We start from the raw sequence: 26,156 nt of genomic DNA, 5'->3' as shown, positions 1-26,156 counted from the left end.
AGAACGGAATTAATTAGAGTGGACTGGGAAAATAGATTAAAGGGTAAGACGGTACATGACCAGTGGTGTACATTTAAGGAGTTATTTTACAACTTCCAAAAAAAATATATTCCACTGAGGAAAAAAGGGTGTAAAAGAAAAGATAGCCATCCGTGGCTAAGTAAAGTAATTAAGGATAGTATCCGACTAAAAACAAGGGCATATAAGGTAGCCAAATCTAGTGGGAGGATGGAAGATTGGGAAGTCTTTAAAAGACAGCAAAAAATAACAAAAAGATTGATTAAGAAAGGGAAGATAGATTATGAAAGTAAATTAGCAAAAAATATAAAAACAGACAGTAAAAGTTTCTATAGTTATATAAAAAGAAAAAGGGTGGCTAAAGCAAATGTTGGTCCCTTAGAGGATGAGACCGGGAAATTAATGGTGGGAAACATGGAGATGGCAAAAACACTGAACAATTATTTTGTATCAGTCTTTACAGTAGAGGACACTAAGAATATCCCAACACTGGACAAACAGGGGGCTCTAGGGGGGGAGGAACTAAATACGATTAAAATCACTAAGGAAGTGGTACTTGGTAAAATAATGGGACTCAAGGCGGATAAATCCCCTGGACCTGATGGCTTGCATCCCAGGGTCTTGAGGGAAGTAGCGGTAGGGATTGTGGATGCATTGGTAATAATTTTCCAAAACTCACTGGACTCAGCAAAGGTCCCGGCAGATTGGAAAACTGCTAATGTAACACCCTTATTTAAAAAGGGTAGTAGGCAGAAGGCTGGAAACTATAGACCTGTTAGCCTAACATCTGTGGTTGGTAAAATGTTAGAGTCCATTATTAAGGAGACAGTAACGGGACATTTGGATAAACATAATTTAATAGGGCAAACTCAGCATGGTTTCATGAAGGGGAAGTCATGTTTAACAAATTTGCTTGAGTTTTTTGAGGAAGTAACATACAGGGTGGATAAAGGGGAACCAGTGGACGTAGTGTATTTAGACTTCCAAAAGGCATTTGACAAGGTGCCACACAAAAGATTATTGCTCAAGATAAAAAATCACGGGATTGGGGGTAATATTCTGGCGTGGGTGGAGGATTGGCTCTCTAACAGAAAGCAGAGAGTTGGGATAAATGGTTCGTTCTCAGATTGGCAACCAGTAACTAGTGGTGTTCCGCAGGGGTCAGTGCTGGGTCCCCAACTCTTTACAATCTATATTAACGATTTGGAGGAGGGGACCGAGTGTAACATATCAAAGTTTGCAGATGATACAAAGATGGGAGGGAAAGTAGTGAGTGAGGAGGACATAAAAAACCTGCAAAGGGACATAGACAGGCTAAGTAAGTGGGCAGAGATTTGGCAGATGGAATACAATACTGGAAAGTGTGAGGTTATGCACTTTGGCAGGAAAAATCATAGAGCAAGTTATTATCTTAATGGCAAGAAACTGGAAAGTACTGTAGTACAAAGGGATCTGGGGGTCCTGGTGCACGAAACTCAAAAAGTTAGTATGCAGGTGCAGCAAGTGATTAAGAAGGCCAATGGAATGTTGGCTTTTATTGCTAGGGGGTTGGAATATAAAAACAGGGAGGTATTGCTGCAGTTGTACAAGGTATTGGTGAGGTCGCACCTGGAATACTGCATACAGTTTTGGTGTCCATACTTAAGAAAAGACATACTTGCTCTCGAGTCAGTACAAAGAAGGTTCACTCGGTTAATCCCGGGGATGAGGGGGTGGTCATATGAGGAGAGGTTGAGTAGATTGGGACTCTACTCATTGGAGTTCAGAAGAATGAGAGGCGATCTTATTGAAACATATAAGATTGTGAAGGGGCTTGATCGGGTGGATGCGGTGAGGATGTTCCCAATGATGGGTGAAACTAGAACTAGGGGGCATAATCTTAAAATAAGGGGCTGCTCATTCAAAACTGAGATGAGGAGAAACTTCTTCACTCAGAGGGTGGTAGGTTTGTGGAATTTGCTGCCCCAGAAAGCTGTGGAAGCTACATCATTAAATAAATTTAAAACAGAAATAGATAGTTTCCTAGAAGTAAAGGGAATAAAGGGTTACGGGGAGCGGGCAGGAAATTGGACATGAGTCTGGGTTCGGAATGGTCATGGCCCTGTGGGTAGTGGAGCGGGCCCAGGGGCCGTGTAGCCTTGTTCTGCTCCTACTGTGTTCTAATTCTGTTAGATTTCAGGAGATGGTTTTATTCCTGTTCCTGGCTGGGGTGGAGATCGCCTTTACAGAAGGCAAGTACTGTAGAAAATATAGGGACAGAGTGATCTCCTGGAAGAATTTCGATCGCCTAGATGGGTCGGAGAGGAATTTCCCAGATTTTTTTCTCCCAAATTGGCCATTGGGTCTTTATCTGGTTTTTCGCCTCTCCCGGGAGATCACATGGGTTCAGGTGGATGCAGAGTGATAGAAGATTTGAGGTTAGGATCAGATCAGCCATGATCTTATTGAATGGTGGAGCAGGCTCGAGGGGCCGATTGGCCTACTCCTGCTCCTATTTCTTATGTTCTTATGTTCTTATGTTCTAACTTCAGTCCGGCATCAGCCTCCTGAAGGTAGACATCTCTCTATTTTACGTGTTATGTTCTGAGTTAATAAAAGCCTTACTTTTGTTCTGCTAACTTCGAGTCTCGGAATAATTGAGGCACATCAATTTTATTAACTCAATTTTCAACACTATGGATCAACTCCTGAAACCCGAACGTTTGGATTTGGATCAACATGCTCCGGACGCATCAGCACGCTTCGGACACTGGTTTGACTGTATGGAATTCTTCCTGGACAATTCCGCAGCCGTCAAAGACGCTACGGACACTGCGAAGATGAGACTCGGAATGCTACGGAATTGGGTAAGCCACCGGGTTTACCCCCTCATCCAAGATGCCGATACGTACCTGGCCGCCTGCAACACCTTAAAGGCGCATTACCAGCAGCCTACGAATGAGGTGTATGCTAGGCATCTACTCGCGCACAGCGACCTGGGGAATCGGTGGAGGAGTTCCTAAGCATCCTGAAAAAGCTTGGCAAGGACTGTAAGTGCCGAGATGTAAAAGCCGCAGTATACACCGACGAGCTTGTTCGCGATGCCTTTATCACAGGCCTCAGCTCCACTCACATCCGGCAAAGACTGCTGGAAAAAACGGGGTTGGACCTGAAACAGGCTGCGGACACCGCGCGGTCCCTGGAGATGGCCCAGAGAAACTCGGACGCCTACTCTTCAGCCCGCACCGCCCACGCCGCCACGTGTGCGCCGAGGGCGCCGCCATCTTGGAAGGCATCTTCCCCGCCCGGCAGCCCGACACCGGCGGGGCCCAGCTCTCCCCCCAGAAGCCCTACGACAGCCGCGACGCGTCAAGGACCCAACTGCTACTTCTGCGGGCAGCCAAAGCACACCAGAAACCTGTGCCCGGCGAATGGCACCACCTGCTTTAAGTGCGGTAAGAAGGGGCACTTCGGGAAGGTGTGCAGAGGGAACCCCGCCGGAAAACCAACCGCCGGAAAACCCGCCACCGCCGCGTGTGCGCCGTGGGAGCGGCCATCTTGGACGCCATCTTGCCCGACCTCGTGGGGTCCGCCATCTTATGAGCAGACAGCGTGGACGCCATCTTGTCTCGATCAGGGCCCTACAGTGGCATCGGTCACAGTGGACCAGACCAGGCCGCATCCGCTATCCAAATCAATGGTGGACATCGAGGTAAACGGGTGCCGGGTTAAATGCTTAATTGACAGTGGAAGCACGGAGAGTTTTATCCACCCTGAACTGGCACAACAACTCTCCCTAAAGGTGGTCCCTGCTCAGGGTACCATCTCTATGGCCGATAAAACCCAGACATCGACCATTCTGGGTTACTGCACGGTACAATTGTGCGTTAACGGAACTGTGTATGATAATTTTAAAGTATTAATCATGAAGAATCTATGTGCGAGCGTGATCTTGGGTTTGGATTTCCAGTGCAACCACCAAAGCATCACGCTCAAGTACGGTGGGTCCCAGCCGCCCCTCACAGTGTGCGGTCTGGCTACCCTGAAGGTAAAGCCGCCTTCGCTATTCGCGAAACTTACCCCTAACTGCCGGCCAATAGCGACCAAAAGCAGGAGGTACAGCTGGGAGGACAGGCGGTTTATCGCGACCGAGGTAGACAGGCTCCTGAAAGAGCGCATTATTGAACACAGCAACAGCCCGTGGCGCGCCCAAGTGGTAGTGGTAAGGGGTAGCGAGAAGAAACGGATGGTGATCGACTATAGTCAAACGATCAACAGGTACACCCTACTAGACGCCTACCTGCTACCCCGCATATCAGAAATGGTGAACCAAATCGCCCAATACCGGGTGTTCTCCACCATCGACCTCAAGTCAGCGTACCACCAGCTCCCTATCAGACCAGAGGACCGCCCGTACACCGCCTTCGAGGCGAACGGACGCCTCTACCAATTCCTCAGAGTCCCCTTTGGGGTGACGAACGGGGTCTCGGTCTTTCAGAGGGAGATGGATCGCATGGTCGATGACCACCACTTGCAGGCAACCTTCCCCTACCTCGACAACGTCACCATCTGCGGTCACAACCAGCAGGATCACGACTCGAACCTCGAGAGGTTCCTGAAAACCGCACAAAAACTCAACCTCACCTATAACGAGGACAAGTGCGTTTTCAACACCACGCGCCTCTGCATACTGGGCAGCGTGGTGGAGAATGGGGAAATCGGACCAGACCCCGACCGATTGCGCCCCCTACGGGAGCTGCCCCTGCCCAACACTCCCAAAGCCCTGAAAAGGTGCCTGGGGTTATTTTCTTACTATTCCCAATGGGTCCCCAACTACTCCGACAAAGCCCGCCCCCTCTTGAAAGCATCCTCTTTTCCGCTCTCTGCTGAGGCCCACGCCGCCTTCAAAAGCATTAAGCAGGATATTGAGCGGGCCACGCTACAGGCAGTGGACGAGAACACTCCATTTCAAGTGGAAAGTGATGCGTCCGACTTCGCCTTGGCGGCCACCCTCAACCAGGCGGGGCGGCCCGTAGCTTTCTTCTCGCGGACCCTCCAAGGCCCCGAGATCAGACACTCCTCCGTGGAAAAGGAGGCCCAAGCCATCGTGGAGGCAGTGCGCCACTGGCGCCACTACCTAGCCGGCAAACGCTTCACCCTACTTACCGACCAGCGATCGGTAGCGTTTATGTTCAACAATAAACAGAGGGGGAAGATTAAAAATGATAAGATTCTTAGGTGGCGGATCGAGCTCTCCACTTTCGAGTATGACATCATTTACCGGCCAGGGGCCCTTAACGAATCCCCTGACGCCCTCTCACGAGGGATGTGTGCCAGCGCCACCGAGGATCGGCTACAGACCCTCCACAACGACCTCTGCCACCCAGGGGTCACGCGGCTGTTCCACTTCATAAAGTCCCGTAACTTACCCTACTCGATTGAGGAAGTTCGGTCTCTGACCAGGAACTGCCGCACTTGCGCTGAGTGCAAGCCTCGGTTCTACCGCCCAGATAGAGCCCACTTAATCAAAGCTACACGGCCCTTCGAACGGCTCAGCTTAGATTTCAAGGGCCCCCTCCCGTCCGTCGACCGCAATGTTTACTTCCTGAACATTGTGGACGAATACTCCCGTTTCCCATTCGCCTTCCCCTGCCCAGACATGACCAGCGCCACGGTCATTAAATGCCTCAACAGCCTGTTCTGCCTGTTCGGTATGCCGAGCTATATCCACACGGATAGGGGGGCGTCCTTCATGAGTGAAGAGCTACGCCAGTACATGCTGTCCAAGGGGATCGCCACGAGCCGTACCACCAGCTACAACCCCCAGGGTAACGGCCAGGTGGAGCGAGAGAACGGGACAGTGTGGAAAGCAGTCACTCTAGCTCTAAGGACCAAGGGCCTCCCTATCTCCCGCTGGCAGGAAGTCCTCTCGGATGTGCTCCATTCGATACGGTCGCTATTGTGTACGGCCACTAATGCCACGCCTCATGAACGAATGTTTGTCTTTCCTCGGAAATCCACCTCAGGCGTATCCATGCCGTCATGGCTCTCCACCCCAGGTCCGGTACTCGTGCGAAGGCATGTGAGGGGCCACAAGACGGACCCTCTCGTGGAGCCAGTACACCTACTCCACGCCAACCCCCAATACGCATATGTCCGGCACGCCGACGGAAGGGAGGACACCGTGTCCATAAAAGACGTCGCCCCAGCCGGCATCGACAACAACCACGGCAATAGCAGCGACGACGATCACAGCAACCCTTACCCACCCACTATTCTTTCATCACCCCCGGAAGAACATCGACCAACGGCACCCCCACCAACTACCCCTTCAACAACCCCGGCGGCACCCCCGGCAGAGACCCAGGAGGCTACCGGGGACACCCAGCCGACACCCGCGGCACCACAACAGCCACGTCGGTCGCAGAGGACTATCAAACCCCCGAACAGACTAAATCTATAGAAGGGGTGAATGTGATGAAATATATTCCATTCATCACTGCCTGTTTTCTGTGTCTTGTAACTGCCTGCTTTCTGTGTCTTTTCCCTTCCCCCAGTCCTCATGTATTATGTATTGGAATGTGCTGGAACTGGTTGTGTGCAGGGCTCCGCCCATACCTGGCTCCTTTGTAATCTAACTTCAGTCCGGCATCAGCCTCCTGAAGGTAGACATCTCTCTATTTTACGTGTTATGTTCTGAGTTAATAAAAGCCTTACTTTTGTTCTGCTAACTTCGAGTCTCGGAATAATTGAGGCACATCACCGGGTAACCGGGGCTCCTGCATCTGTGGCCGTGTACGGGGCTCTCGTACCTTGGTAAGTATACCTCTCTGTAATCTGGACTTTTTGGATCAATCGGCACCACGCCGGTCCCAGATAAAAAAGAGTTTCCTGTATTGTGGTTGTAAAAATTTGCGCTGTTGCAAAAGTGCAATGCTCTTGATCATGTTGAACATTAAATCTGCAAAAGAGTTCCCCTCCCTTCTCAATAAAGGCTAAAACAAATGATTACATGCAATAACTGATTAAACAACATTGAATCTCTATTTGCTTTTAATGGAAGCTATTGAAGCGCTCGTTGCTGTCAGGTAAACAACTCAGCAGCTTTCTATATTCCAGGAAGGTGTTGACTTGCAGTCCACCACAACCTTTTCACCAGGGCCAAATTTAAAGCTCCACACCCGATCGCGGTACTTTAAATGATTGGAATATCCCAGGCAGCTCATTGCCTGAGGCCATCCTGGAATGGAGAAGTTTATAATGCAGCTTTAGGAGGAAAACAAAGGAAGTCATAGCAAATGTGTAATTGAGTGAATCAGACTGGAACTGATACCTTGGCTTATGCCAGACTGTGCCTGATCAATGCAAATTACAAGTGTGTGTTTCATGAGAATCAAATGAGATTCAGCGCAGACTTCAATTCAATTAGAAAAAAGTATTGAGAGAGAAAGTAATGAAAAACTGAAAGAAATAGACTCAAGGTGATTCAGCAGTTTGCCCGTTTATCCTGATGTGTAGGACAGCTTCATATAAACTCTCCTGTTGCCTTCATATTGGATCCATGGACTGATTTAAATAACAGGGGGATTAATCAAATTCCTTGATGCATAAACTCTCGATTAAGAGTTAGTCCGACTAACTGAGAAGTAACTGGGAGAAACAGTTTTTCTAATAACCTGCCTCGCGTGCAAACAGGTAGAAGCTGGCTCCACTAAATAACTGAATGCAATTTGGGCTTCCTCTTGGTGAGTTATATATTAATAGAGTGAGCTATCTCTCAGGGGAATCTGTGTTATTCCATGGAACCATCTTTCAACTACTAGCAGCTAGCTCCTAGCTCAAGGGAGAAATGATAGGACAGCTACCTCCAGTGAACTAGCTTTTATTTACAAGAAACAAACAAACTATATTAACTAGTAGATTTACATGAGTAAATTCAGAGAAGCATATTTGACCAGACACATTGGGGTAGGAACTGATATGCATTGCGCCTGTTCTTCGGGTGCAAAGCATATCAGTTTTAGCAGTGTGACGGCCTGCGCACAATCTGCATTAGGCATTGGTCCCACTGCTAAACTCATAGGCCTATTTTTTAGGCAGACGCTTAAAAAAGGCTTTAGGCCCCTTGAATATGCAAATGTGGAGCCTGATGAAGGACCACCTTAAAAAAACTAGCCCCCAATGAATTTTTCAGTGGCCCCCGCGGCTGCCAACAAAAGGTAGATGTTTATTTAATTTTAATAAAGACACCTTTATGTGGAGCCAGGAGAAGCAGGAGTGCTCCTCCGGACTCCACACTCCTGTTGATCATCCCCCGCTCCCCCACAGCTCGCTTGAACCCTCTCCATCCGGTACTTACCCAAGGGTCATGGTCGGGGAGGCAGGAGGCCCGGAATTCATTGTTCTGTTGGGCTGAGCTGCTTGTGGAGGCACAACAGGAGCCGGCAGCTCTCCCTGAATAGCTAGATGAGACCCTAGGCCCAATTTTGGGCCAGCCTTGGGCCTCTGTTTTGGGCGCTCGCTGCCCTTGCAGCGTCGTGTCTCGGCCCATTAACAACACCCGATTGAATCGGTGTACTAATAAACGTGACCAAAATAAAACTCTGGAAGGATGGAATACAGCTACCCTCTGCATCCAGGACAGTGAATCCAAGTCCACTCCAGCTATAAGCAATGGAAGGAAAGAAGGCTGCAGCTCGTGACACACAATAACAAAAGTCGGGAGAGGTGTATAACAAGCGATCGATCCGATATCGCCCCATTTACACTACCGGCAAAAGTTAAAATGACCCCCATAGTCCCAGATTGTTGGAGAGTTGCAAGAGTTGCACTGCTAAAGCTAATCAAACCGCAGTCATTTAATAGCTGAACAGCTCAACAACAACACTAAATATTAGCAACAGGATAATAAAGAACTTAATAGAGTTAGGAAGTGAGAAAACCTATTAAATAAGTCCAACTGATCATAACAATAGAATTCAAAGACTTTCTGAAGCTATCAGAACGGATATAAAAATACAGGTAGCACCAGAAGGAATAGATAGAAATAAAATGAGACATAAGGACAAGTCAGGAAGACTGTTAATCAGCCAAATTCATTAAAGGCTTGTGTTGCTTCAATATCTCTTCCCGCACACCAGTGAAGTGCCTCACTGCTGAAAATCCAATCCTTATATAACGTATCAAGAGGTGGCTTTCCCTCAGCTGGAGAAGTAGAACAACCGAAGTAGCCTTGCTGCTGCTAGCTGGGCACTTAGCCTGCCAGTACAAGCCAGCGATGTCCTTTTCCCACTGTAGGTCTCTATGGACCTTTCAAAGTACTGACATCCAGTTGCTTGGAACTGTGGAATCTGCCCCATAATGTAAATAGAGCAGATTCCAGCATATCGCAGGACTACTTCAAAGGAGGAGTAATTCTGATCATAAATGCCACATTCAGTATATCAAATGGGTAGCATGGTGAGAATGGTCCATTATAGAGGTCTGAGAAGCAAGCCCTGATAGACCTGCAGCAACAAAAAATGCAGTGTCTCCTCCAATAATGAAAGTGGCTACCACTTCTTGAGATGGAGGTTGTGTTCATTCAGCCCTCGGATGCTGGTAATTGTTTTGTTTTTGGATTATGCTTCAACGTCGTTCAGTGTTTAAAAATATCAACCACATGAATTATGCAAATATGCCAACGTAATTTTATGTCTACACGAATGACTCGTACAGATCCCAAACCATTTTGGATATTTCTGCAGAAATCACTGCAGTCAATTTGAAGACGGAGAGCGAAGAAAAGGAAAACCAAATAGAGTGAGAAGAGAATACAGAGACCGCGGGCATTATGAAATTCCAGCTCGCGATTGAGGGCCATTAACAGAGCAGTCAGAGGAGGAAACCTGGAGCAGGGCACCTCACTCGTAGCTTCCCCCGGCTTGAGACAGCAGGATGCAAGTTGTGTGCGTGTTGCTGGGTTTATCCAACTGAAGAAGCACATTATATCAGCCATTACAAATATGCAGATTGACTGAGGGAAGACATGCTTCTATACAGAACATTTATCTCAAAACCATCCTCAAAATACTTCCCCGCCCTTGGTTTCCCTTCTTCACCAGCTCACGGGTGGCCTCCTGGTTCTTAGAACTTCTTGCAAAACAGCTAATGGTGCGAAACCACAAACAGAAATACTCAACCGTTATAAGGTAAATGCAATAATATTTGCAGATGTATCGCGTGATCAGTGTCACGTGGTCAGATGTCACTAATGTTCCCTTTAAGCCGTGCGGCCGCGCAGCCAGCACACCAGCTTTTAAATAGGAAAAACCGCGCATGTGTGGTATTTTGAATGGGCAGGGCAGCCCCTTAAAGGGGCCGCGCACCCCCAAAAAATGAAAGGGAACATTGGATGTCACGTGATCAAACCTCAATGAATACCTCTGACCAGGGTTGGCAGACGTACCCTCAGCCGTCAGGTATGTGTCTAACTCACGATTTCACAGCTAGGACTTTCCCATTATCGATAGCTCTGCATCAAACACTGTGCACCGTGATACAAAGAGAATGTGTCAACACCAGTCAGGCAGAGTTTGTACCCACCTCTATCTTTTAAACAGCAGAGTTACAAATGGGATTCCCAGTAAGACTTTGCTCTCATTAAAATCCTTTTTAAAAAGGAAGAGCAGCTGTTTTTTTTTTTAAAAACAGGTGGCTAAGCAGCTTTATTAAAATTGAAGTTGATTTTCATGAAATGACTCATTCAAAATGAAATGACTGTTCCAGGAATAGCAGCTTGTTGGCTCAAATTGGTTCACTTCAATTGATCTGCATTGGAAGCTCCATAAGCAAAATGTTAAATGATCCAGCGGCACTTCCAGCAAATTGAGCCAGATAGCTATCCCTCTCCACTTTGTACGGCAACAGAAGTGAGAACTGCAGAATGGTCCTGGTTCTGGCGTCAATCTACGAATGCTTTTTGGGAGATTGTGAAGCAAGTGACATCTCAGTAACCCCACTATTTAAGAAAGGAGGGAGCGAGAAAACTGGGAACTACAGACCTGTTAGCCTCACATCAGTAGTTGGGAAAATGCTGGAATCTATTATAAAGGATGCAATAACTGGGCACTTAGAAACTAATAGTAAGATTGGGCAGAGTCAACATGGATTTATGAAAGGGAAATCCTGTTTGACAAACCTATTGGAGTTCTTTGAGGGTGTAACTAGTGGAGTAGACAAAGGGGAACTGGTAGATGTGGTGTAATTTGCTGATGATACAAAGCTAGGTGGCAGTGTCAGTTGTGAAGAGGATGGGAAGAGGCTTCAAGGGGATCTCAACAGGCTCAGATGGAATATAATATGGATAAATGTGAAGTTATCCACTTTGGTAGAAAAAACAGAAAGACAGCGTATTTCCTAAATGGTGAAAGATTGGGGAATGCAGATGCTCAAAGGAACCTGGGTGTCCTTGTACATGAGTCACTGAAAGTGAATGTGCAGGTGCAGCAAGCCATTAGGAAGGCAAATGGTATGCTGGCCTTCATTACAAGAGGATTTGAGTACAGGAGTAAAGAAGTCTTACTCCAATTATATAGGGCCTTGGTGAGACCACACCTGGAGTACTGTGTACAATTTTAGTCTCCTTACCGAAGGAAGGATATAATTGCCATAGAGGGAGTGCAACGAAGGATACGAGATTGATTCCTGGGATAGCAGGACTGTCGTATGAGAAGAGATTGAGTAAACTAAGCCTGTATTCTCTTGAATTCAGAAGAATGAGAGGGGATCTCATTGAAGCATACAAAATTATTACAGGGCTTGATAGGATGGATGCTGGGAGAATGTTTCACTTGGCTGGGGAGTCTAGAACCAGGGGCCACAGCCTCAGGATAAAGGGTAGGCCATTCAGGACTGAGATGAGAAGAAATTTCTTCACACAGAGGGTGGTGAATCTTTGGAATTCTCTACCCCAGAAGGCCGTGGAGGCTCAGTCATTGGGTATATTCAAAACAGAAGTCGATAGATTTCTGACTAGTAAGGGCATCAAGGGATATGGCGATAGGGCCGGTGAATGGAATTGAGGCAGAAGATCAGCCATTGAATGGTGGCGCAGGCTCGAAGGGCCTACTCCTGCTCCTATTTCTTATGTTCTCAGTATGATATCTAAATTATGTACGAATTCTTGTTTTTTGCACTGTGAAAACAAATTCAACTATTACCATCATGTGTCAAAGATGGCGTAGAGGAGCAAAGGGATCTGGGAGTACAAATCATTAAAAGTTGCGACACAGGTCAATAAGGCTATAACAAAAGCAAACCAAGCACTAGGGTTTATTTCTAGAGGGATAGAATTGAAAAGTAGGGAAGTTATGCTAAACTTCTATCGAACCTTGGTTAGACCACACTTGTGAGTGCTGTGTACAGTTCTAGTTGCCATATTATAAAAAGGATATAGAGGCACTGGAGAGGATGCAGAGAAGATTTACAGCGATGATACCAGAACTGCGAGGATATTCCTATCAGGAATTATTGAACAGGCTGGGGCTCTTTTCTCTTGAAAAGAGAAGGTTGAAGGGTGACCTAATAGCATTTTTTTAAAACTATCAACGGTTTTGATAGAGTTTGTTTCCATTTGTGGGGAAGATCAAAACTAGAGGCCATCAATATAAGATAGTCACCAAGAAATCCAATAGGGAATTCAGAAGAAACTTCTTTACCCAGAGAGTGGTGAGAATGTGGAACTCGCTACCACAGGGAGTGGTTGAGGTGAATAGCATAGATGCATTTAAGGGGAAGCTAGATAAGCATATGAGGGAGAAGAGAATAGAGGGTTATGCTGCTAGAGTTAGATGAGGAAGATGAGAGAAGACTCAAGTGGAGCATAAATGCCAGCAAGGACTGGTTCGGCTGAATAGCCTGTTTCTGTGCTGTATATCCTAAGTAATTTTATGTAAAAACTGGAACATTCCCAGAAACCAGTGCCAAATTTATTATTTAGAACAATACTCAAAAATGAAACGGTGTCTGTGACGATTGCATCAAGTATCCAGTCAGCAACGGGTTTTACTGTCATGGAAAGAAGCAAGCAATAGAACTGGCAGTAACTTTCCAACAAGCGTGCATCTGCTTTACTGCCCAGCTAACCATCACTGAGGGGAATAAATTGATTTTAGAATAAAACAATTGGGCCTGACATTCGTCAGCTCATAAAAAAAGCGTAAAGTGCATTTGTCAAACTTTTAATAGATCTGCCTACAAAATCATTGGTTACTAATTTGCATCTCTCACAGTCAATGATGAAAAAGGAGCAGCCAATCACAATGTAACTGCAATAATGATCTTTCCATGTTTCTAAAGCAAGTAATCATTTGACCCCTACAAGTTTCCAAAAGTCTAAGGGGGAAAAATTCGGTTGCTTTGCGTCTCCCGTTTGCGCCCTCTTAGGGCGCTAATGGGGCGCAAAGCAACAAGCGCCCGGGCGCGGCAATGTTGGCGCCGCTCGTGAAATTGACCAGACATTTTGCGGCGGCGCTAAACACTACCGCCACGATCTCCTGCGCCCGCAGATCGTGACGTCAGTCGAGCGTGCAACACCCCGGACCGGATATTGAGTGGCGCCCCCTGCCTTTCCGCCTGCCGCTAGCAACAACAGGTTGAGGGGAGCGTTTTGCAGTCGGGAAGGGACTGGGGGAGCGCTATTTAAAGGCAACCGCTTCCTGCCTTTTTTTGTCAGCGACATTTTTGCACCACGCATTCTGAGAGAGAGAGAGAGAGAGAGAGAGAGAGACTTCTGGAGAGATTCAACGCTGTGTGAAGGAGTTTTGGGTACTGAGCAGCACTTTGCAGGTTCATTTTGATTTGACATTCCTTGAATCGATTTAGAAGAGACTACGGGGGCTGCACTCTGAGCTCTTTCCCTGGGCCTCTCCATTGTTCTTTCCAACAGATTTGATGTACAGGTCTCTCCAGGCTGAGATTCAAGGCTGCAATGAGCAGGGTGTGGATGGAGAACATGATCGACTCTCCCCTTTAAAAACTGGCCGGCGCCATTGTGTCTGTGTTCCATTGCTGACTGACATCACATGAGCTTCACCAGCGCTCTGAGGTAGCGCCTCGCTCCTCGGCGTTCGCGCCTTAAGAGAGGTGTGTAGCGCCTGATTTAGCACTCCAATCGTCTCCAAGGGTGACAGAAGCCAAGTTTGCAGTTGAAGGCGATACTTAGCGCCAGGCGCTAAACTTTGTGCCCGGTCGATAATTGCGCCCCAAACGAGGCGATACCGAATTTCTCCCCCTAAGAATCTAGCTATGGAGAATTCAATTGACATCAGTGTTGAACCAGTTTTACTAAGGAGGCCCAAGAAACCATGGGAAAAGGGATTACAGCAGATAGCTCCAGCTAACAGTGGCATAAGTGCAATTGGCCAAATAGCCTCCTTCTGTGCTACAATTTCTACAATTCTGGTGAACATGATTATGGAGAGATGGAAGCATATTCCAGGACAAAGCAGCCCGCTTGATTAACACTCTATCCACCACCTTAAACATTCACTCCCTCCACCACCAGTGCACCGTGGCTGCAGTGTGTACCATCTACAAGATGCACTGCAGCAACGCGCCAAGGCTTCTTCGACAGCACCTCCCAAACCCGCAACCTCTTCCACCTAGAAGGACAAGGGCAAGCAGGTGCATAGGAACACCACCACCTCCAAGTTCCCCTCCAAGTCACATACCATCCTGACTTAGAAGTATACCGCCGATCCTTTATCGTCGCTGGGTCAAAATCCTGGAACTCCCTCCCTAACAGCACTGTGGGAGTACCTTCACCACACAGACTGCAGCGGTTCAAGAAGGCAGCTCACCACCACCTTCTCAAGGGCAATTAGGGATGGGCAATAAATGCTGGCCTTGCCAGCGACGCCCACATCCCATAAATGAATTACAAAAAAGACAATTCGCTAAGTGTGGCAATATGTCATCGACAGTGTCAAAACAGTCTCCTCCACTTGGAGGACCCAGTGGGAGCTCCAGAAGACTACACATTTCAAAGATAAGCACAAATGTAAGACACGAATATTATTGTAGAGCAGGAATGTTACAAGGGTTGAATTCTTTTTTTTCTCTACTTAAATACCAGATCAAAGGGGCGATTCCACACTTCGGTGCTCCTAGTGGGTTGGCCATTCAGACAGCACATCTTGGTTAAAAGCGTTGATTTTAATGGACAGAGACTCACAGTCTGCACGCTAACAATTTTCTGAGGTATATTCTCCTTGAATTTGCATCATTGTGTATAAATCCTTCCTTGGCCTCTCCTTCACTACTGCTTCCACCCCGACAACAGCTGCCTCTAAACTCTCTTCAGCCTCTTGTGCATACCCCCGTCTTCGTCCCACCATTTGCAAATGTGGCTTCAGGTACCGAGTCTCTGGAATTCCCTCTCTGAATCCCTCAGCCTCTCCAGCTCCCTCTCTCCTTTAAGACCCTCTTTAAAACCCACCTCTTTGACCAAGCTTTTAGTCACCCCAACTAGCTTCTCCTTCTTTGGCTTCGCGTTCATTTTTCTCATGCCTCTCTGTAAAGCACTTTGGGACATGTTTCTACATTACAGCTGTTACATAGTTATGTTGGGACTACATTGTACAAGTGTACTAACACTCAAATCAAGTGTAGCAGCACTACGATGCTGGGAAAGTCATGCGCAGGCACCGCACAGCACTTGGAAATATCACCCCGCACCATGCGGCAGGCAGCCATTACAACACAAATAAAACAGTAGTTATAATTACAAACTACCGAGTCCAGAGTCGTCTTTACAAAGCACTACGAGCGCTAGAAGACATAACAACAGCCAATATATCAATGTAAGTTGCTGGAGTAAGGCTTTGTCCATTTTAATTTGTGTGAGGCTATGTTAAATCCAGTAAACAGATGACTGTAAATGGGGGTAATTCTTAATCCATTGGATACACAACTCTGCTAAAGGGAGATTATACAAAGGGTCCAGCTTCGAGATCAAAGGTATCAAGGTCCTCTTACACGAACCATGGAAAAATCTTTGGGAAGAAAGAAAGCCAAAACAAGAAGTGCTGGGCATAGCTGCATGGGGCAAGGTTGTAGTTGTAAAAAAAATTAAAAAACTATAATAACCAGCAGAAATGTTATCAAAAATGCAGCAAGGAACATATTAAAAGGTGAAAATAGCAGGTTTTACAAATTACAATATACAACCCATGATGGAAGAGTGAATGTATGGGCAGATGGAATTTGCAAAGACCAACATTGCCATGTCTCCATTCTTACACATTTCATGTTTAAAGGCAAAAGTCTCACATAAAAGGAGGGCATGACATACAAAAGATAGAGGTCTCCCAGACCTGAAGGTACTCATGCCATATCAGTAAAGAATAGTTGATTTATTCAGAAGCGAGAGTCAGGAAGGGACTGAGGGGGAAAAATGGGGTTGCGCCCCCTTTGGGGCGCTAACTTCGCCGGAGCACTACTTTTAGCGCCCCGAAAAAAATTAGCGCCCGCGCGCCTGAAATTCACTGGATGCGCCCCAAGAGAGAGGCGGGGCGCTACTGGAAGTGCCTCACCTCCCCTCTTGGGGCGCTGCAAGTGAATATCACAGCAAATATCAGGGGAGGGGCCTAGCACAGTGCTCCCCGGGGTCCAGCTGGGTCAACAGGGATCGGAGTGCCGGCAAAAGAACCCGGCACTCAAGAGAAGTGCCGGGCTCACGGAGAACAGCCGGCACCCCCGGGGGGCTGCACAGAATGCCAGGGACAGCAACGGGGGCAGGTGCTGGCAGGCGGCCAGCGACAAAAATGGCCGCCCAACACCTCCCCTTTAATTTGCGCCACCCCGGCCGCAGGTAGGCCCCCCTGACCCCGTCGAACATAGCGTCTGGCGGTAAGTCAGGGGGTGCTACCGGAGATCGCGGCTGGGGTGCTGCGCATGGAGATGATGTCATCGCTGGCGGCGCCACACCACGGGGCGCTAACGGTTACCGCCGCCACTAACCGCCCGCTGAATTTTGCGGGAGGCATTGGCTGTGCCGCGCCCAGGCGCTAGTTGCTTTGCGCCCCGTTAGTGCCCTCTTAGGGCAAATCAACCGAATTTTTCCGCCTGAATCTCTGGAGGCTGCAGTAATGCAAAGAACACATGGCGTAAACCATATTAAGAACGATGTTGGACAATATGTTACTTGGTCATGTTGATAGATGCTGATGGGGAATACTAATGCATGTAATGTCAATGCAGTACCCAATGGATAAGTACTAACTCATACTGTACCAAAGGCTCTCTCCACAGATGATGAAGAACCCAGTCTAATACCAACTGCTCCCTACTGGAAGCAGCTACCAGCAAAGATACCTGCCCTGTGGGAGACGTTGATACTCTTTAGGATGAGGAGAAGGAAGCAAAGGTTTAGTCACCAAGAACTGGAAAGGATGGGATAGCAGTAGTGGTGGCTGATAAGGGGATAGCTAGCATAAAGCAAAGGGCTGCATGATCCTACTGAGTTCGGTACAGAGACCTTCATAGGCCTGCTTTCAAATGGGCCTTTTTACTGCAGCAGGACCATGTCAATGGGTTACATGCCTCCTTGCACATGATGTTGGAAGATAGTCCAGTTAGTTTGGAGGAGTCCAACACCCAGATATCCACCACCGTCTCCCACATGAGTGATATGAAGCAATGGTTGTCTGTATTGCAATCTGGCTTTGAGCACCCAGCAAAACCAGCAGCACCTTCAGTCAAAGTCATATAGGTGATATGGCTATTGATAGGGGAAAGGCAGAAGTTGATAAATACCAGGCCACCAGCAGCATCAGGTGTGACAGCGCATGTGTCCTGTGCCAGAGTCTTGCTCCCCCAGGCACAGAAGTCGGCACCTATGATCACTGTCCGTCACCCCTGTTGGAAAGCGCGCACATATGAATGTCAGGGAAGGACAGAACTAGGCGGAGCTCTGTTATGCCTCACTGTCAAATAACCTGCCAATATTCAGTCGCACATGGAAAACAGCCACTTAGGTGAGGTACTAAAAGGTTGGCAGCTCTATAGAACCATAGCCCAGCACGAGTCTCCACCTTCAGGACAGAAGGGAGAAAAAGATTTGCATTTATATAGCACCTTTCACGACCACTGGACGTCCCAAAGCGCTTTACAGCCAATTAAGTACTTTCTGAAGTGTAGTCACTGTTGTAATGTAGGAAACGTGGCCGCCAGTTTGCGCACAGCAAGTTCCCACAAACAGCAATGCGATAATGACAAGATAATCTGTTTTGATGATGTTGATTGAGGGATAAATATTAGCCAGGAAACTGGGGATAACTCACCTGCTTCTTCAAAATAGTGCCATGGGATCTTTTATGTCCCCCTGAGAGAACAGACAAGGCCTCGGTTTAACGTTTCATCTGAATGATGGCACCTCCGACAGTGCAGCACTCCCTCAGCACTGCACTGGAGTGTCAGCCTAGATTTTGTGCTCAAGTCTCTGGAGTGGGACTTGAACCCACAACCTTCTGACTCAGAGGCGAGTGTGCTACCCACTGAGCCACAGCTGACACACAATACCAGAATATATACATTTCTTGCCGCCAAGTTCTGTTCAAAATAAAATTCCTTTAAACTCCTGACCAAAGGTTTCTGTCTCTGACCTGCAGAGTATTTCCAGCATTTTCTGTTGTCCTTTACACAATGCCTGGCGACAGACAGTGTTGCAGGTTATCTCTGTGACGTTCCTTCGGCTTCAGCAGATTTAGATTTTAATCTAGTCACATTCATTTCCTGAATCTAATTATGTTTACACCGTGGCTGTGAGCAGACATGTCAGCAGCTCCTTAACACATTGTTCATTGGAAGCAGCTGATCCTTGTAGACCCGAGTGTAGTAGCAGCAAAACTGGTGTCTTTCGTATTGGTGGCCAGAAAGGGCTACAGGATGACAGAGAGAACACGCCCCGACACACAGGCAGCACGCCCCAACACACAGACAGCACGCCCCGACACACAGGCAGCACGCCCCGACACACAGGCAGCACGCCCCGACACACAGGCAGCACGCCCCGACACACAGGCAGCACGCCCCGACACACAGACAGCACGCCCCGACACACAGGCAGCACGCCCCGACACACAGGCAGCACGCCCCGACACACAGGCAGCACGCCCCGACACACAGGCAGCACGCCCCGACACACAGGCAGCACAGAGACACTTCTACATTGAGATCTTTGACAGAGAGCAAACTATGGTGTAGAAATTTGTTAGAGCTATAAGGCGAACTGGGCGCAGGAACAGCTAGGCCCAAGGCCCGATCGATATTGGTCCTCAGGTCTCATTTTAATAAGTCCAGTGAGCTGCTGATCCCTACCTCGTGTCCCCAGGCAGCTCGCCAGTGAAGCGGGCGCAACAAAGGCCAATTTCTACCCCAACTGACAGGCAGCTCTGACACAGATATAGCATGTGTGCTCATTGACATGTAGTCAACATGTTTCGACTAAGAGAACACGCCTCACTAACAACCTATACCAAAAGCATTAAATAAAATGAATACAGACATAGGGTACTGTAGCCTAGTGGTAATGGTAGTGGACTCTCAACCCAAAGCTTATGGGTTCAAAACCCACTGAGACAAATTAGGAATTTGAATTCAATTAAAGTGGTAATTTGTGGGCTAGCACCAGAAAATAGCCATGAAACCTGGCAGAGTGTTGTAAAATCCCATAGTGCTTCACTAATGTCCTACAGGGGGTGGAACCTGCCACCCCTACCTTGTCTGGCCTACATGTGACTCTAGTTCCACATTGTAGTTGAGTCTTAATACCCTTCCAGTATTGCCTACATTTCAAGAACACAAAAAAACTTTGCATTGACTCACTTCCTAACAAATAGCAATGATGTTTCCAGTGCTCTGAAACCCATACGATACCTTATTAAGCAAATATGCATGCGCTCTGGCTCTCTTTCTATCGACTGCAACAGGGTGATTTCCTGAACCGTCATCCACATCCTCTTCTAGTTTAATTATCATCGTCCTCACTTCTGTTTCCACAGAGCTGGACTGCTTTTACAACTCTAGGACTTCATGATTAAACATTTTGAACCTTCAAACCTTCTTATTTTTTTACACAGTCTCTGCCTCTGACTGATGGTCTTTTCTGGGGCTGGTACATTCACATTTCTTCTTCACCTTAATGCCCCTCATCAGCAGATGCAGGAGCATTAAAGTAGATTTAAGCCTAAAATCCATTTCCTTGCTTTAAATAATCAATAAAATATTTCATCTATTTTAGAATCTATAAATAAGCAGAATAGATTTGGTTTACTTTACCTTTACTTTTTAAGTTTGATCCTATTGTAGTCAGCCCGTGTGTTACTCTCCTCAATCTGAAGTTCAGCCACCAGATATATTCCTGAATAAAGCCAATTTTAACCTAATTCGGTAGGTGGGAAACCCACAGGATTGGGTGGAATGCTGGTTTTACACACCCCTCATTGACTTTAATGGACAGTAAAATCGGGCGGGATGTAAAACAAGCGTTGCACCCGATCTCGGCCGTTTCCCGATGGGCGGGTTCAGGTTCAAATTTCCCCCCATGCTTCACTGTGGCCAAACTGCACTGAAACCATTCTTTCCCCCGTCTCCCAAACCCGCGACCTCTTCCACCTAGAAGGACAAGGGCAGCAGGCGCATGGGAACACCACCACCTCCAAGTTCCCCTCCAAGTCACACACCATCTTGACTTAGAAGTATATCGCCATCCCTTCATCGTCGCTGAGTCAAAATCCTGGAACTCCCTACCTAACAGCACTGTGGGAGTACCTTCACCACACGGACTGCAGCAGTTCAAGAAGGCGGCTCACCACCACCTTCTCAAGGGCAATTAGGGATGGGCAATAAATGCTGGCCTTGCCAGCAATGCTCACATCCCATAAACTGAATTAAAAAAAAAAATTCCTCCAATTCCTAGACATATTTATAGTATGAAGCTTGCAGTGATACAAATTGGCCAAACTTCTGAGTTCAGCTCAAATGGCCATTTCTTTCTGTCTCCATTCATTCTGGATACTCCTGTTACCGAAATACTTTCTCGTTGCCCAGATTATGCATTTTACTGAGTTGACAATTTGAATTGTAGTCATGTGTTTCATGACTTCTGTTATTTCAGGAATCTCTGAAATTTCAGCAAATTAAATGCACCAACCACAGTACAGTTATATAAATTTATTGCGGTGCAAAATGTTGTAAGAAACTATATAATGGAAAACTATTAATAGTTTGTTAATACACTGCATCACCCCTATCTAATTCCCTGACATTTAGGATTATGCGTTATTCAGATGAATGCAGTTCTTATTAAGTTTGCCTTTGCACACGGTGACATTTTGTAATCTTCCAAGGATTATCAGCTCCATCACTCTTTTTATTTAATCACAAGTGCTGGGATTAGCAGGGAATCGTGTCAAAGGAAGTACGCAGGTTTGTTTCCGTCATGGATTCCCTAGTTTCCAGCGTACACTTCTTCGTTATGAAAGAGCTTTAATTATTCACTGATAAATTAGGTCTGCCCTCAGGATTTGGGTGATGCTAGAAAGGTCACCTTTATTCCCCTCCCTAGTTCTTCTGAGAAGGTGGTGGCGGTGGTTGGCTTTCTTCTTGGTAATTTGTCTACATTACAAAAGATAATACTTCAAAAGGACTTCATCGGCTGTGAAGCTCTCTGGGATGTCCCAAGGTGCTATGTAAATCCAAGTTTTTTCTTCCTAATTGTTTTTACAACTGATTGGCTTTCTGGGCCACTTCAGACGGCATTAAGAGTGAACCTTGCAGCATGGGACTGGAATTATGTGCAGAACAGACTGAGTAGGGGTGGCAAGTTCCCTGCTCTGAAATGAATTATTTGAATTGGGTGAGTTTTTATGCAAAGCCAGCAGCTATTTTTTTTTACCCCGGTGCCACCCTGAGATTAGCAGATATACTGAATTCAATTCGCAATTTGCCGTGGTAGGAATTGAAGTCACAAACTCATGGCTACCAGTACGATACCATAAGTACACCCTATGCAACGGTGTAAATCAGATAAAGTGACTAAAAGAAAGACTTGCATTTATATAGTGCCATTCACGACCACCAGCCAATGAAGTACTTTGTGAGTGTAGTCACTGTTGTAATGTGGGAAAGAAAGAATGGGATAAGGAATTCTAAAACAATAAGATGAGTGTTATAAATCTCATCATCATAAAGAAACTACTCATGAAATAACGCTGGATGGCCAGCTGGTGGCGCCGTCCAAGGAGTATAAATACTCGGGCGTGGGCCCAGCTTGCTCAGGGACGTTTTGTAAGACAGGAACTAGTGAAGTACAACTAGACCTCCATGTTCTGAAACAAGTTGATTAAAGCCTTGCTTTATACTCAAACCAAGTTTTATTATGTCAATGAGTACTGGATGAGTTCACTAAATACGAAAGGAAATAATCATGGGGTTTTTATAAATATTCCTTTTTTAACACATCCCTTTGGATTAGACACATATAAGCTCATCCTGGAGGGGACGCTTGTGTTCTTCCCTCCTGTCAGATTTAATGTTACAGCATCACAGCAGTGATCTGGTTTTTCCACCATTGCACAAGGAAGATTAGCAGATTGGACTGGAATATGCTCTAGCACAGATAAGAGGCTGATAATCCTGATGTCTCATTACAACATGTGGAAAAACATATTGCACAACTGTTTATCTACTTATAACTTATGGGAGACGGTCTGGATCTTAAGCAAGAATAAATATTGACCTAGAAATTACAGTTGGCCATATCAGCGGATGAACACTTCACGTATTTGCCTGACATTCATTGGTCCACTGTTTTAGCAAAGCGTTATCCCGTTAAGTAAATGGGTTAATTCCGGTGTTAAAACAACAAAACGTCATGCAAACATGCTAAACACTTGTCTGCTGACATCACTGCTAGTAACTCATTTTACAATATAGGTTTGTTGCTTTGCAAATATAGGAGGAATTTGAAAGACCTTTACGTAAAAATTCTTATTTTTGTTGAAAGTTTTATTTGGGTTGTAGATGCATAGAATTGTAGTCAACAGTGACCACACTTCAAAATTACTTCATTGGCTGTAAAGCGCTTTGGGATGTCCTGAGGTTGGGAAAGGCACTGTACAGAAGCAAGTTCTTTCTTTATTCAGTAATGTGCAAAAAGCATAAATTGCACATTTCAAAATCACGGTAAGGCACTCAGTGATGGAATGCGTTAGTCCACTCTAACCACAGCTGGAACAGGCGGGGTGGAGTTTCCACTCTGGGCGCAGTTGGCAATCCGGGCACAAATTGCGCCCATTTTGAGAAGTTTTTTTTTCTTGAGTTTTCGCTCAAACTCATTTGCATATCGCCAAACACAGAATCTGCCACGAACCAGCGCAACCGGGCAGTATTTTTAAACATAATTTTTTTTAAAATTTGCTTTAAAAAATGTTCCTTGATATATTTAAGAGTGGTAACTTGGTGCAGTTTGATTAATACAGCGTAAAATGGGGTTATCACAAAAAATAAGCATTTTAATCGGAGTGTCAATCCACCACCTGTGAGTAACCCGATTTTAAATTACTGAAAATAATTTATTTTATAAATACAGAAACATTTGCTAGTTATGTTAGGGTACAGTAGTCAGTTTCTAAGTAGGTTTTAAAAAATTACATTCAAAAGCTTTTAAAACGTGTCTCTTTAGGTCCTTGTGCCCACAAGTACCAGCTGAATTTTCAGAGCCTACTCGAAGGCCTGCAAAGGAGCACAATTAGTGGAAACTCCCAGTGATGATTAGTTCATCCTGGGGACATGGCCAGTTTTGGGGACAGGTCCAGCTTCCAGCGCGATGTTTTTTAAACCAGCGCAAAAGATCGCGGAAACTCGGTTTGCGCTGGACGTCATTTGCACTTAAATTTCTGCGATCTTTTGCATGTGTTCCGATGATTTCGGGCGAATTGCACCGAAATAAACCAGCAAAACTGAGCAGAAGCTCTATCCCTTAGGAGTCAAACCCAGCCTTTGACAATGCTATCACTTGGGGTTCACTCTGGACTATGAATTACTAATGTCAGATATCAAGTGCAGGGCTGAGTGCCAGATATCAAGTGCAGGTGAGGTGCCAATGTCAGATTAGGGGTAAAAACATAAGATGCTCCAGTGCAGTCCACAACACAGCATTTGTTACTAGCTGGTCACAGAATGGCATGACTGGAGATCATGGAGATGCCCACAGTTACAAACTTGCTCTTAAGCGCCTTGGGACATTTTACTATAAAAATATAAATGTGAGTTATTGTCGTTGTTTAAGTGTCAGCCGTGGCTAAGTGGGTAGCACTCTCGTCTGAGTCAGAAGGTTGTGGGTTCAAGTCCTGCTCCAGAGACTTGAGCACAAAAATCTAGGCTGACACTCCAGTGCAGTGCTGAGGGAGTGCTGCACTGTTGGAGGTGCCGTCTTTCGGATGAGATGTTAAACCCTCAGGTGGATGTAAAAGATCCCATGGCACTATTTCGAAGAAGAGCAGGGGAGTTATCCCGGTGTCCTGGTCAATATTTATCCCTCAACCAACATAACAAAAGCAGATTATCACATTGCTGTTTGCAGGAACTTGCTGTGTGCAAATTGGCTGCCGCGTTTCCCACATTATAGTGACTGCACTTCAAAAGTACTTCATTGGCTGTAAAGTGCTTTGGGACGTCCTGAGGTCATGAAAGGCACTAAAAAAATGCAAGTCTTGCTTTCTTTTAGTTGAGGGCACTCAAAGCAGAATCCTACAAAGAAATGAAAATGCTTAAAAGTAAAAAAAACAATTTAAACATACAAGCAAAAATGCATTTAATGCCAAACCACTGAGCATAAACTAGAATGGAATTTTTAGAAGTTTGATTAGAGAAAATGGAATGCTTTTGCTCTTGCTTGTAGTCGGGGTATTTTGTGTGATAGAAAAATGGAATCTTAAAGACATTAGGCACTAGAATGGTTTTCAAATATTGACGCAATTTAAAAAACAGGCTTGGATTAATCTTGCTTTATAGGAGCATTGATGATGAAAATAAATTGTTGCCGCAACAACACAATATAGATAAACTCCACTGATTAAATCCAAATGCATGCAGTGTAAAAGATGGGCTGAATTGAGGAGACTGGTTCCTCATAATATAATTCTGAGAATATATCAATGAACACTCAGCACTAGATCTGTAAATTACATTTGTTATGGAAAAGTGACAACCACAATTATTTTCTGCTTACTATCTCTTGTTTAGATCCTGCACAAGGTCTCACCAGCAATATTTTATAAATATCAGCACATATTCCATTATTTCAATCTATGGCAATTGCTAGTTCGTATTATTACATAAAAATCTTATAAATCAGAAGCTGCTTTCTATTTTCTTTAATACAATTTATCTTTTGAGGCGGTGTCAATCAATAAAATCACAATGCTGGCTGCTCAAATCACCTTTGTAATAATTTAACTAGCACCCTGGTTTAAAATGAAGTGACAATCTTATTTGTTATTCAAGTTGAAGATTCTGGAAAACAAAAGTAAATAAAGCTTTCGGCAAATACATTTTGCCGAGATCAAACCGTTTTGATTTCTAGCCATTAACAAACGACTAAAAAGGCGTTTGACATTTAACAGACTAACAACATGGCTTGAAGAAAAGGTCAATGTGGTCTGAATAAAGGAAATCAGGAACAGTAGATGCCTTGAACAGATGTAATAGCGCACCGCCCCCGCCAAGTGAATTTGGTTGTTGAAGTGTTACAGTGAGCAGCGCTCTGCTTCCCACAATGGGTCTCTGTTGTCTGCTACCCTCGCCATAGTGTCGCTGTAAACAAATATCCAGATGTCATTGTATCAGGCGTCCCTGCACAAAATATCATCCTTCCCATCTTGACTTTGCTCAATCCAATCTGTACTGGGAGTTCTACTGCTCCTGACATTGGTAGTGGGGAAAATGCTAGAGTCCATTATAAAAGATGTAATAGCAGAGCACTTGGAAAACAGTGACAGGATCGGACAAAGTCAACATGGATTTACAAAAGGTAAATCATACTTGACTTATCTACTGGAATTTTTTGAGGATGTAACTGGTAGAATAGATAAGGGAGAACCAGTGGATGTGATGTA

At 45.7% G+C, this 26,156-nt stretch overlaps 1 protein-coding gene across 1 annotated transcript in view; it reads right to left on the bottom strand.

Moving 5' to 3' along the window:
* The window catches only part of dtx1 (deltex 1, E3 ubiquitin ligase), a 348,134-nt gene that overhangs the window by 76,540 nt on the left and 245,438 nt on the right, over window positions 1–26,156 (bottom strand). The gene's annotated exons all lie outside the window — the stretch shown is intronic.

The sequence above is a fragment of the Somniosus microcephalus genome, chromosome 19 (genome assembly GCF_052327205.1).
Source record: "Somniosus microcephalus isolate GS21.2 chromosome 19, FLI_Smic_1.0, whole genome shotgun sequence".
Classification (NCBI taxonomy): domain Eukaryota; kingdom Metazoa; phylum Chordata; class Chondrichthyes; order Squaliformes; family Somniosidae; genus Somniosus; species Somniosus microcephalus.
The sequence above is the reverse complement of the archived record's forward strand: the minus strand, read 5'-3'. Positions and strand labels throughout refer to the sequence as shown.